This window comes from Anas platyrhynchos, chromosome 10 (genome assembly GCF_047663525.1).
Source record: "Anas platyrhynchos isolate ZD024472 breed Pekin duck chromosome 10, IASCAAS_PekinDuck_T2T, whole genome shotgun sequence".
Taxonomy (NCBI): domain Eukaryota; kingdom Metazoa; phylum Chordata; class Aves; order Anseriformes; family Anatidae; genus Anas; species Anas platyrhynchos.
In genome coordinates, this window is record NC_092596.1 from 2,857,823 (window position 1) to 2,871,098 (window position 13,276).

The window sequence follows — 13,276 nt, forward strand, 5'->3', positions numbered from 1 at the left end:
AATTTTACAAGGATTCTGAGATTAAGATTTGGTTTAATCTGAGCTCTAAAAAATAATAAATTACTCATGGATGTATAGTTAATTTCTGAGATTATTCTACCACACCGCTCTAGCTCTCTGCATACTCATGAGTATGATGACTGATCTTCCTTCACTGATGCCAGTATGCATACTGTCCCTGGCAGTATGCATATGGGCCCAGGCAGTACATACTCATAGAGTACTACCAGTCAATGACCTTTCAATATCACAGAAATAACTGAGAGGAAACAAGCAATCATCTTTTCAACTGAAAGTTCCTCTGCAAGCTGTAATTTTGATATGAAAAAACACACATTTTTGGAAACCAGGAATAAGGAAGAACAACACCTACGGCATGGAAGCCATGATAACTACTTTTCAATTATTTGGTAAACACATTCCCAAGAACACTTACCATCATCTTTTTCCTCTTCATTTTACTGATGTTACAGAGTGTGGTAAAAGAAACACCTGTGAAAACAAAATCAAGAGTGATTGAATATTCAGTCAGAAAAAAGTTCCATTTTGCCATCCTGCAAAATCAACTGCAATGAAAATTTAAACCAGGAAGTCATTAGGGAATGACAGCTATTGCTGTTTGATTGGCAGAGCAACTGTCTGTGTCAAATCACATAGTACATCTCTCAGCCCACAGGTGACCACATCCTACAAATCTACCACCTAATTTGACAAGTTTGATGCTTTTCTCAACTTCAGATGCCTTGAAAAGATAGACTTAGAGCACCTTCACATATTTCTGTGTAGATTTACACATCTCTGTACCCTCCATCCTTTTCAAATCACCTCTTATGGACAATTTATTGATGACAGTGAGGGGATGGTTTAGTAACATCTCTCAATCTTTGCAGACAGTCAGATGGGTAGGTATAGTGGCCAACCAGTTCTCAGCTCCTGCTCTTACGTGAGCCCTTGACATGTCAAGAGTAAAGATCTGGAGAAAGAAAGCCTGTTATCTTTTCACTCATATAGGATACCTCATCTCAGGATCTGAAAACATTGGATCATGATGGAAAATTCTATCAGAAATAAAATGCAGAAAACAATCAAATAAGGACAGTAATTTTCCAAGGGTCACGTCCAATTTTATCATGTCTTTCTAGATTAAATGGCAATATTTGTGCAAACCCTGAATTTAAATCCTACCTTCTTCTTGGAGGAAATCATGACTACATGCGAAACTTCCCATGTTTTACCAGGAAGACAAAGACAAAAGTTGACCAGCATATAATGTTCCTTTATGTAAGAAAATCTGTGTATATACATTATGTCTGTTCCTTCATAGATCTATTTCTCACTCATGTTTGGTGCATGTTTCACTCATCAAAAGAGTTAAGTAGGCAACTGACATGTTATCATCATCTTGTACCTTTAAGCTTATTTTAATGAGAACAGATCCACTTTTTTAGTAAATTCATAAATAACTTTCTTCATAATGAATTGCCTCTCCATTAAATTTTAAGACGGATTTGAATTTGCCAGGAACAGGCTGATTTCCTTTGTAATTAACTAATGTATGAAAAGGGATCATTTATAATGTCTGTGGTCAACATCAGTCAGAACTGTTAGAGGGCAGCACAGTAGGGCATGACTAATAAATACATGATGGAATCAAAACTGACAGACAGAAAAGTCATAAATCTTTAATTTGCATCCTGAATTTCACATTTGAAATTGACAGTTTGCATCAAAACGATGTGATTTGCAGACAAGCTACAAGCTCAAAGTCAATGTCAAATCTGAAACATGCAGACAACCATTTCCCTTTTCAGAAGGTGGCTGGAGAATTGAGCACTGATTCCCATAGTCTCCTTAGGTACCTATGTGAGCAGAAACGTGCACGCACCAGGACCTATTCCACTTCAATCAGCAGCTTCTCTAAAATGCCATGCTTCTCATGAGTGCCCCTGAAAATGGAAGTATCGATTACATAATATACTATAGTGCTGGGTGCTCTATAAATACCTAAGATCAATAGCATTCTTACCCTGCTTATCCTGGACAACAACAGTAGTCTGCACCTCCACTCCAAATATTGACTCTGCTCTTGTCTTAGCTCCTCTGCCTGACTCAATTTATTCCACCCCAGTAACTCTCTTAAACAGTCCTCCATGCAACCACTCTCTAAGGCTGCTCAAGCATCTGTCATTCTTATTGCAAGTCCTAGTAACTCTCTTCAAAGTCTCCTAATTCCTCTATGAATGATTATGAACAGATTGTATTATCTCTTGGAAAAGGAACATTAGCATTCACTCAACTCTGCTACTCCAATTCAAGGAAGTTTTTTTCACAGAAGGTCTGTGGCCAGTACTCTGGAGGAAGTCAGTCTGAAAGGCCACATCTTCCTTTGTAATGTTCCAGCACCAAAAGGGCTGAATCGTGCTGTAGCAGACATGAGATAACTGTGCAGTCACAGAGCGATACCTATGTCACTTGGCCACATTGCTCTACTAAGCATTGGCTTAGTAGAGAAAAAGAAGCTGTAAATCTCCTGCTCTCTTCTTCAATTATAATCAAGTTTTTAAAAAGTGATGGTTATTAGGCTGTGCATCTATTCCTTACTAATCAGCATGCAATAATAGCAGATGTATAAAGTTGCTGAGTTCCTTATATCCATGCTATGCATATTCCAGGATGTTTCATCTGCTTCAGACTAGTTTTAGTCTGGTCCCCTGGACTGAAAACTCATTTGCACCTGGAGTACTCAGATACGGTTCCAGAGTATGTCTTCTAAGTTTTGATTCATCCAGAAGGTAAACAGTTCATGTGCTCCAAGACTGCATCCTGACACCAAAGTTCAGATAGAGGGATCACCAAAAATCTTCACTAGCTTCAAAACATTCTCCTGATCCAAATTAAAACCTCCAGTACATGCACATCAGCACATACTTACCTCTCACCCAAAGATGCCATCAAAAGAGCAAGACAGGAACAATTTCACCTCCCCACAAGTCATGCCACCTAATTCAGTGGATATCAAATGACCCAAGAGCTGATATCAGTGCTAACATGGATGTTTGAATGCATTAAGCCATGCCATGTGCATGGACATTCCTTTGTCCAACAGAAGCCAAGAGACACGTTGCTGTGTTCATCCATGCTCTGACTTGCAGAGTGCAGCTCCCTAGCTCGGCAGCCATGGAGGCACACCCTGCCAACTCCTGCATCCAGAGTTGCAGACACAGCTTTAGGGGAAGGACAATGGGCATTAGAGATATGGATACACGTAATGGTAGGAAAAAAGGGGGACAAATATGGCCTCATCTTAACATCAGACCCCATAATTTTTATAGGTCCAATTACTCACTTGGATTTTAAGTATTTTAATACAAATATTGTAGAAAAGTCCCTGAAACAATTCTTTTTGCTTTTAATACTTCTTACCCCTTATCCAACCTGACGATACATTCCTGTTTTTTCAGAATTTTGGCACAATGCAACCTTATTATCATAGTCAATATTACTATTAATAGCAGACCTGAGTAATATCTTTCTGGCATAAAAGTTGTTTCCAGGACCACATGGTGCTAGGCCTAGCCTACAAGCAGGTACAGAGCCTGGACAGAGATGTTTGGAGTTTACGCACCATATGGAATGAACAAAAATTATTCAGGAAGCACACAAAGGGGCTAGGAATACTGCCAGTACTTAGAGAAGGCATTCCCTCAAGTTTGGGCCATGCAGCAAATGAAGGAGAAAGGATTTTTGTATCAGAGTCTTTTGTGTTATATAGAAAGGGATTGTTTTGACTCTGCTTGTCTTAGAGGTAAAATTTTGGTTATGAGCAGACACTTCCACAGAATCACAGAATTTCTAGGTTGGAAGAGACCTCAAGATCATCGAGTCCAACCTCTGACCTAACGCTAACAGTCCCCACTAAACCATATCCCTAAGCTCTACATCTGAACGTCTTTTAAAGACTTCCAGGGATGGTGACTCCACCACTTCCCTGGGCAGCCTGTTCCAATGTCTAGCAACCCTTTCGGTAAAGAAGTTCTTCCTAAGATCCAACCTAAAAAAAAAACTATTTAAAAAACAATTGTTCAAACACAGTCAAAAGGAAGGTGATTTCTACATATGGGTAGCAAAGCTCTCCCAACATAAGAATATATATATATGTAATATGTCCATGATATGACAATTCCACTGTGTCAATATCAACAAACTACCTTCAATATTAAGCAAAATTTACTCCTAATGATAGCAGCTTGTATACATGGCAACATGTTGTATTTGCAAAGCTCTTTTACAAATATCCTCAATCGTTCCAAGCTGTGAGCAACCTAACAGAAATGTATTCTATGATCTACATGCTAAATCATCCTTCTGAAGGTCATGTTTTTCCACCTCATTGTGTTTGAGTCAGCTTCGGGTAGATGGCCATATTTCCTGAGACACAGTGCCACGGAGTAAAATAAGGGAATATTTTGGGCTATACTCAGAATATTTTTGCTTCCAGGGGTTTAAATGCTTTAGCATCTTCTTTGAATTTTGTATAGGGCAAGTAATAATGAGGCTTGTAAGCAACATTCAAAAAATAAAAATATAACCAAAAAATAAAATATAACCAGAAATATTTGCTGCATTATTCTTCAGTAGGAGACCTTTTTACCTCCTGTTTTCAGTAATTTGGAGACTAGATCATTGTCAAGAAACTCAGCAACACTTTTGAAAAAAAGGGTGCATCTCTGGTCTTTTTTATCTCATTGTTATTACCCTGCTGAGGGACAAAGAGAAAGAAAGGATTTTAAGTTCCTGTATTTTATAGTCATTTCATGGCACAGTACCTAAAACATTCTGTACTTCAAACTCAAATATATGTCAACTTAGGTTTAAGATAACAGATTTTCATTTGCAGTGTCTGTATTACTCATTGTATATCTTTATAATCTGTTTACCCTCATCTCCAAGAGTACGTGATACATTGTGCGTAAGACCTAAGAGACATACTGATTCTTTTTTTTATTTTTTTAATATTTTCACCTTTTCAGCTTTAAAGAAAAGAGTATGTTCCATTAAGGCTCTAATTCTAAGCCTCTGAGAGTCAATTAAAAAAAATAAAAAATAAAAATAAAAAAGCTCCATCTACAACTTGGAACAAAGAAACCTATTTGAAAAGTCAAGCTGAGTTAATCTAATTGTTTCAGTCCAAAAAGTGTTTTCATTTTTTTAAACTAGAAATATTTTTTCTAATGGTTCTTATGGTTTCAAAAAAATCGTCACGTGTACCAAAATTAAGCTTACATTTAATTGTAGGTGTTGTGTTGTTTTTTTGTTTGTTTGTTTGCTTGCTTGCTTGCTTTCTATTAATGTTTTCCTGTATTTCAATCATTTTGCAAGCCAAAATAACAGTTTCTCATGTAGCTCAGGTTACATCTATCCTGAAGACACCCAAAAGAAAGATGTCTCCTTAGGAAAGAAGTCTCCTCACAAAACCATAATTAAATACACACACGGCTGTCTGTGTGATCACTAAATCTAATACAATTTGATTTAATCAATTCTGACAGTAATTAATACCTCTTTCTTCCCTCTCCACCAAACAGTTCTTCAAATTGTACATTAGAAAATGTGCTCTAAGAATCGTAGAAACCTTGACTGGATTGGACCTCCAGAGGGCCCCTTGTCTATGCCAGGTGCCTGATGCTCTCCGCCAAGCATCGGGCTTCTCATTGCAATGAGCTGTTCATGGGTGATATTACAGACAACAACAAACAAAATGAGGTTAAGTTGCTAGAGAAGGCTACTAGAAAAACACATCAGTGAATGCAACCTTCAGGAGGTTGCCTTACTTAAGCTTGTCTTACTATGGAACACCTGAAGGTACATTTACATCTCTGTCCATTTTGCAGTTGTGATTATGGTATCAGTGTGCTGTAGATATATACCAGGTTGTAGCTAGCTCAGGTAGCAATATCAGTGAGCCTCTTTGGCAGGTTTTGTGTGGTTGGTACCAAAGCATGGTCTTCCCTGCTCTGGAAAAACATGGCATCTCATTTGAAGCTACCTCAGGTATGCCTACACATACTCAGGCCCACATGCACCCCACGTTTCTACAGATTTAAGTACGTGATCAGTTAATAATAAATTCATAACTCTGATGCTTTTCATGCCGTTCCAAAGGTTATTACCCATTTACCATCTGTGATTCATTTTGCTTCTTAATTCAATAATCTATTTTTAAAATCCAACAAAAAACTCTGCAATCACAAGCACCACAGGTAGACTACATTTTGAGTAGAAGCCTACAACCTGTTATTGCTATTAAATTTGCTACTTTTTCATTTCAAGAACTATCATACATATTTAAGAGAAAAACGCCTCCTAAAATCCATAAACAAATAATGAGATTTTGCACTTATCTCAAAAGTAATTTTGAGATTGTACTGCTAAGCTCTTTAATTGTGATTATGTCCAATTTTCCTCAAGTATTTAATCCTAGTGTTCAGCTCAGTTACTCTATTCTGACTGACCTTGACTACATGACATGCAACATTTGTTGCTGAAATTGAACAAAATTGGTTCCCTCTTTTGAATGTTTTGAAAGATTAAGTGTGAAATTACAGATTGAATATCAACCAGAGTAATACCAAAGTCATGCAAACTCAGAATGCAATCGGGAAGAGGATGCATTAAAGGCTTTTACTGTGTTTTCATTAATCCGTGAAGCACTTGACTTTTATTAAGAAATGGAATAAGCACAGGGAAAGCAAAACCAACTCCTTAAAGCTGTTGAGGAAAGTCACTAACCACAAACTGCCAAACACCCATGCCTTGGATTAAAATCTAGTTAAAGGAAAATTGACAGCTGTTGTGCCCAAACTGCCTGTTTTAATTCAATAAATAAATTAATAAATAAATTAATTAATTAAATCACTTAGCAACAGCCTTAGCAATACCAATAGCAAGAACCAAAACTTACAATCCCAAGGCAAAGGCAAAGAAGCTACAGTAGGACACAGGAAAACCTGGGCAATTAAAGGATTAACATAGGGAGAAATAACCTTTATTGAGATGTAGAAATAACCAAGGAATCTGTAAATCAACTAGTTGCACCAGACAAGCATTCTGTTGCAACAGCACAGATTGTAGTGAAGGATGCTTCGCTCTGCCCTGTCAGACCATAAAAGACTCAGCACAGACAATGGACAGACAGTGCAGAACCCAAGGAATTCCTGACACTGCTACAACCCCTTTCTTGGACATGGTTCTCCTGTTGAGAACTTTGTCCTAGTATAGCTGGCACCACATTGGTTTATTTTCCTTGCATGCTGAGTAAATCAAGGCTGACTGCCTGTGAACCACCAGGCAATGCTGCTGTGTATGTCCTACATCCAGTCCCCACTAAAACAAGTTACCCAGAAGTCTTTCAAGCCTCACCAACAAAATGTAGAGGTACAAAATAAAAAAATCTCCAAGGTGTCACCTCTTTCTTTCACCTTTCCTGAACACTGATCCCTGACCAGCTGCCTACTTTACAGGCTTTCTGCAGGCTGCTGTCATACTTTGTTTTAGGGAACTTTGTGAGAAGGATCCTGAGTTGTAGGACCAAGGCTTCTCAGCTGCTATGCCAACTAGCTTCCAAGCCCCAGCCTTAGAGAAGCACCTGCAGCCTTTGGAGAGAAATCTAAATTGGCTTCACCTTTTCTCCCTTCCTTTCTCTTCTTTTCTCTTTCCTCAACAAGAATCAGCCTCTAGTCTTGCAGGGGGTAAGGATCTGAGGGCAAGCAGGGCTGTCACTTCCATGCAGCTCTCTGGAGGACAGGGACTGCCCCATGTCCCCTCAGCTTCCCTCTGCCTTCTGGAAGGCCTTGCTGAATCCCCCCAGGTCAGTGTCCAAGCTAATAGATTCAAAATGCTAAATCTGTGGACAGTATAACATAACACAAAGCAGAGATGTATTTTGATCACAGATGAAGCTTCTTTATTATCTGGATCAATACAATCAATGCTAAATAGTAATAACAAATTTGTGCACATCTCTGCTGTCAAGTTTTATTTCCCTTTTTTTTTTTTCTCGTTTCCGACAGTCTTCTATCTTTCTCCCATCAGTGCTATAATGCAAAGCTCTTTGGTTACTAACCCCGATGTTAAAGAACAAAGCTGGAAACCTCGTTGCTCTGAAACCAAAAAACATTTGATAAGGAATGGTAATCTTTCTTCCTCAAATTCTTTAAGATTCTACAGTTATTATAGCAAAGTCTTATTATGTTCAATTTTCACTATAGACCTTCCTGCATGGCACAGTTCTGACAGCGAACATTCAAATGAATGCAGGCTATCATTACATTTTTATAAAAAAAAAAAAAAATTTGATTCAGTCTCACGCCCTTAAAATTCTTCAGCTGAAGCAATCCTACTCCAAAAATGAAGTGCAGGGTATGCTTTTAAAATCAGAGACCACCAAGATCTGCAGATGAACAACAAATGCCTATTTTTCCATATCACCCAGCTGATAACTTCATACAACAGACCATGTTCCCCAGCCGCTGGACATTGTCACTGGCAATTATATGACCTTTGCTAGCAGAGCTCCTGAATTGCTCGCTATCTTTCACATATCCTTGCAGCATCCTTGGCAGTTAGCAATATACTCTGTAGTCCCAGGGCCCTCATTTGCATCAGTGCAACCTCATTGACTTAACTGAGCACCATCAGAAAAATTCAGATTTGCCACGTATGAAGTTTGGCTGAGTTTTCAGTGCCAGTTTAGTCTGTTCAAATAATACCAGCAGTGTCACTAGGAACTGATAAGTATGAAATGAGAGGGAAAAAAAAAAAAAAAAAATGTATGTTCACTTTGTAGAACAAAGGGAGTCCTAAAAGACAGCAAAATGATTTACAGGAATCCAGGCTTTGCCTGCAGTATTTACCTTATAAACATTATTTCCTCTCTACCTTGTCAGAATTCCAATAGAAACAGGTTTATGAGCAACTCTTTCGTAACAGAGTCTACTACAAAGAGTTAATATACAGAAAGTGAAAAGAACTTTTTATTTCTATTAATTGAAAAATAACAGCAAAGAAGCATAGTATTTTCAAGGTAAATCAATTACTTAAAATACAAATGAAGAGTGTTTTACACACACACACACACACACACACACACATATACATATATATAAAAATCCAGCAATTGGGCATTGAAACAGGGCAGTGGTCACAGCACTGAGCCTGCCAGAGTTCAAGAAGTGTTTGGACAGTGCTCTCAGACACATGATCTGTTTTTTGAGTGGTCCTGTGTAGAGCCAGAGGTTGGGTTCAATGATCCTTACGTGTCCTTTCCAACTTGGGATATTGTATGAGTCTACAAAATTGAAAAAAAAATTATTATAGAATGCAGCCTTTGATGAAATTTGAAAAAATAAATGAAATAATGAAGAAAACTGGCAATTCATGTTTACTTGCATGTACATATACTTGTTTTTGCATTATAATTTAACTTTTTATTAAAACCAGTTGAAATATGGAAAAAAGGAAATTTTTTTATTATTATTATTTTTTAATTCCCAGTAATGCTTTCCTTATTGGCATGTTTCTGTGTTAAAGTTTACAAGTGACTAGTAATTTCATTCTTGATCTCTTTAATTCAGCACGAGAAATGTTCAATTTCTGAAAAGACACTTTGACTCCAATTTATGTGAAATAGATTCTGTTTACTGATTGGTGTTTTTTATTTCATATAATTTATACACTAATTTGATTTCCTTCCCCTTTTGAATAGGGCTTATGAATTCATCATGAGGACCATGAACAGTTGTGAAAACCCCCTTAAGATAGACATAGGTTAATCACCATTATGGACGGGTGAGTAAATATCAGCTTATTTTCTACATACATCATGCTTGCTGGGAATTCAGATTTTATCAGATTTGCCTTGTACCTATGAAATATTAGGAAAAACAGGGGCAGAGAGCTAGAAAGCCAAACATGAAAGAAAGCTTTCATGAAAAAATAACTAACAGCATACTGTGATCTGTCCTGCTTCTGGCTTCAGTACCTTTTTGCAAGATTAAGAAGTTCAGGACTTCATCCATTATTAGAAAAACTGTTCATGGATAATTATTGGAGTAAGCCAACTACTTCTGTTGGCTCTCAATGGTTTTGTCTTTTTTCCCCCAAATTCAGTAAATAGTAAACCACTTTTAACTCTCTTCTGCACCCTTTAGAACACTACAAGCTTTTTTTTAATCTCCCTATTACTTTGTCATTTTATGATATTTAAAAAAGGTGCAATATTCACTGCATGTTTTCTAGGCTCATCATTTTATTATCTTTAAGAAAAGGATCCATACTAAAAGCTTACACTTACAGACCACATACTGGGCTTTCCTCCTTCCTAAACACTCACATTTAACCCTGACAAAACTTAAACTCCAGAAGGAAAAGAAAGGATCTTTCTGTCTCAGCTTGCCCTATAGGAAAGAAAATAGAAATAGCAAAACTACTGCTGCTACAACTGAGTGCACTGTTTGTTCCACATCACTGCAGTGTGTTAAATAAGTGAACTTTCATTAACCTGACTTAACACAAGTGTAACAGCTGAAATCAATGATATTAATTCCTGATTTCTATCAGGTAGTGGCCAGAGGGAAATCAGCCTCATAGCTGAGAAGTGGAACATAAATCTGATTTGCAAAACTTTGCACTTGACGGACTGCCTTGGGGGCAAAAATTAGGTGGGTAGATCCACGGTGTTTCCATTGCAAATTCCCATTGACTTTAGCAGTTCCACACACAAAACATATGCACAGGTATTAATCACAAATACAGATGTCATAAATTAAACTCCCTCAGAGTATTAGACAGTGAATGATTTTTGCAGTGTTCTTCAATAAAGCTGTAATTAGGGGGTATATATTCCAAAAGTTTTCAATGACATGCCAAATAATCTTACAATGTGAAAGCTAGTTGTTCCAAAACATGACAAATAGTATTTTTTTTTTTTTTGGTAAAATCTTTTACTAACTCCAAAATTTTTTTTCCGTCCTATATATTCCAAATTGTTTGCGTTGGTATGGATGACTAAAGAGAACTACAGCGTAAGAAATCACCAAGATTTGTGAAACCTTCACCCTGTTTTGTGGTCATTTAATGAAAGGAGCTGCTGCAATTCTTCTCTTTTACTGGTTCTCACATTTATGGATGTGTATGGAAGTTTTTCACATAAAAGGAATGGTCTGTTAAGGAAAGAATGAATAAAATAACCCTTTCCTTCACAGCTAGAGGGGAAAAAAGAATTGGAGGATTTGGAATACTGGAAGAAAAATTTTCCCCTGACAACCATATTTGGAATCAGCCAGTCCTTACAAGGACAGTTGTTGCATCCAACTAGTGAGACACACACACCACAATTATCTATTCTACTCCATCAGATAGAATTGGATTGAAAACTAATATGTTGGTTAAAATCCAAGTTAATTTCTCAGCACCAGAAGAATGATTTACAACTATGAATAAATTTGAAGATTTTCCTTCAACATTTTCTAACTGAAATTCAGCATTTTAATCCAAAACAATTTTTCTCTGAAATGTTCAAAAATTAAAATGAGTTTTTTTCTTTTGCATGAAAAAAAAAAAAAAAAAAAAAAAAAAAAACAGATTGATATATTTTACTTTTAATGACATCCAAAGTGTTGGATGCTTTTGGTTTTAGTTCAACTCAAGGTTGCATTTGCCCTATTGTGTTGAGTTGTTGGTGACTTGAAGATTTCAAGTAGTCATCAGCCAAGTAGCTTTAACACAAGTATCGGAGCTTAAAACAGAAATCCAGTAACACTATCTGTCGATATTAGTCAAGAACATGAGTACAAGCTAAGATGTTTGGATGAATAAAGTTTCTTCTTAAGTGTTTTGCTGACTCAAAGCTTTACTAGTGAAAGCATAACTAAAAGAGAAAGAGAAATCTTTTTCCCCTAGTCTGCACTGCATTGGACAGTATTACAATGCAAGTATTACTTCCTTGATATTTGGCACTGTAAATAAGAACATACACAGATTAATTTACTGGTACGTATAATAGGAAATGGAAATAAAAAGGATTTTATGTTCTTTTTATAAAAAGTAAAATGCAGTAAAAGAACTGTGTCACTCTGAATGGTGCAGTATTGGCATTCAGTGCATTTATTGTTAATGGCATTACACAATAACACTAACGTAACCAGGCATGGCAGGCCAAGTTCACTCTGGAGACTGAAAAAAAGTGTAATTGGGAGTGTAGATTTTCAGCAATACATGATCTCAGCGTGAGAAGCCAACTGCATGCTCCATCACATCAACCTTTAGAAAAGGAAAGATTTGGAAAGCATATGGGAATAGCCCTGGGTCTACTATTTAACTCCTCTGAACACATTCTTGTTAAGCCATGACATCTTAAATAAATTCATAGCAGGACTCCCTAGTTTATAGTACTACTTTTTCATTTCTTCTGTCTTGTTTTCCTCTCTGTTATCATTTGGTGCAGTACTCATCTGAATAATGATAGAGCTCTCTGCTGAGGCATGAGGAGGCAGTGACAGCAGCACATGGTTCCATGGCACAGTCTGTCACCTAAGCATAGGAATAAGGAAAGGTGAAGAAAAAATGCCTGCATGCATCCCATTGCTCCATTCAAGAGGTGTTACATCTGTGATGAATTTTATGGATGAATACTCTCAAGGAATACCTACAAATTCTTGCCGCTGTTAAAGAGCAGGGCAAATTTCACACAGGTTTCTGTTGCTAGGACTGCATCCAACAGGATAATAAAGGAGTATGAAGCTCTGCAAAGCCTCACGTGCGTTAAGCGTAGGCTCTTGTCTCAGTGCTTTTGGGCTTAACACTGTCTGAAACATTATCTCTACTTTGATTTTTTCCCTCATTTCACAATTCGGGTTAAGGCAGCAGAAAATTTAAGAACAACTGCCTGTGTGTTGAAGCACTGCCACCTACATCAGGCTGTTCCTTCCTGTGGCTTAAGGGCCTCAAGAAAGGTACATACCAAAGAGAAATTGTTGGTTTGCTTTTTCTTTCTAGTCTTCTGTTTGATTTTTTCCTTTTTATAGCTTTCAGTAGCATAACCTTGAAGAGTCTCTTCATCTTTAAGCTGATTAAAAATATTTTTCACACCCAGTAAGAAAGATGTAACTCCATGCTATGTGTACTTAATGGAAGAAATATGCTTTACATGCTTCATTAAGTTATTTGTGAAATTGCATTAGTGCCATTCCATTAGTATACCTCTCTCAGCTACATCTGT

At 37.1% G+C, this 13,276-nt stretch overlaps 1 long non-coding RNA gene across 1 annotated transcript in view; it reads right to left on the reverse strand.

The window, feature by feature from the left end:
• The window catches only part of LOC106017884 (uncharacterized), a 466,435-nt gene that overhangs the window by 223,011 nt on the left and 230,148 nt on the right, over positions 1–13,276 (reverse strand). The window contains exon 2 of the long non-coding RNA XR_011811640.1: positions 437–492. This is a non-coding gene — a long non-coding RNA (uncharacterized lncRNA). The remainder of the gene's footprint in view (positions 1–436; positions 493–13,276) is intronic.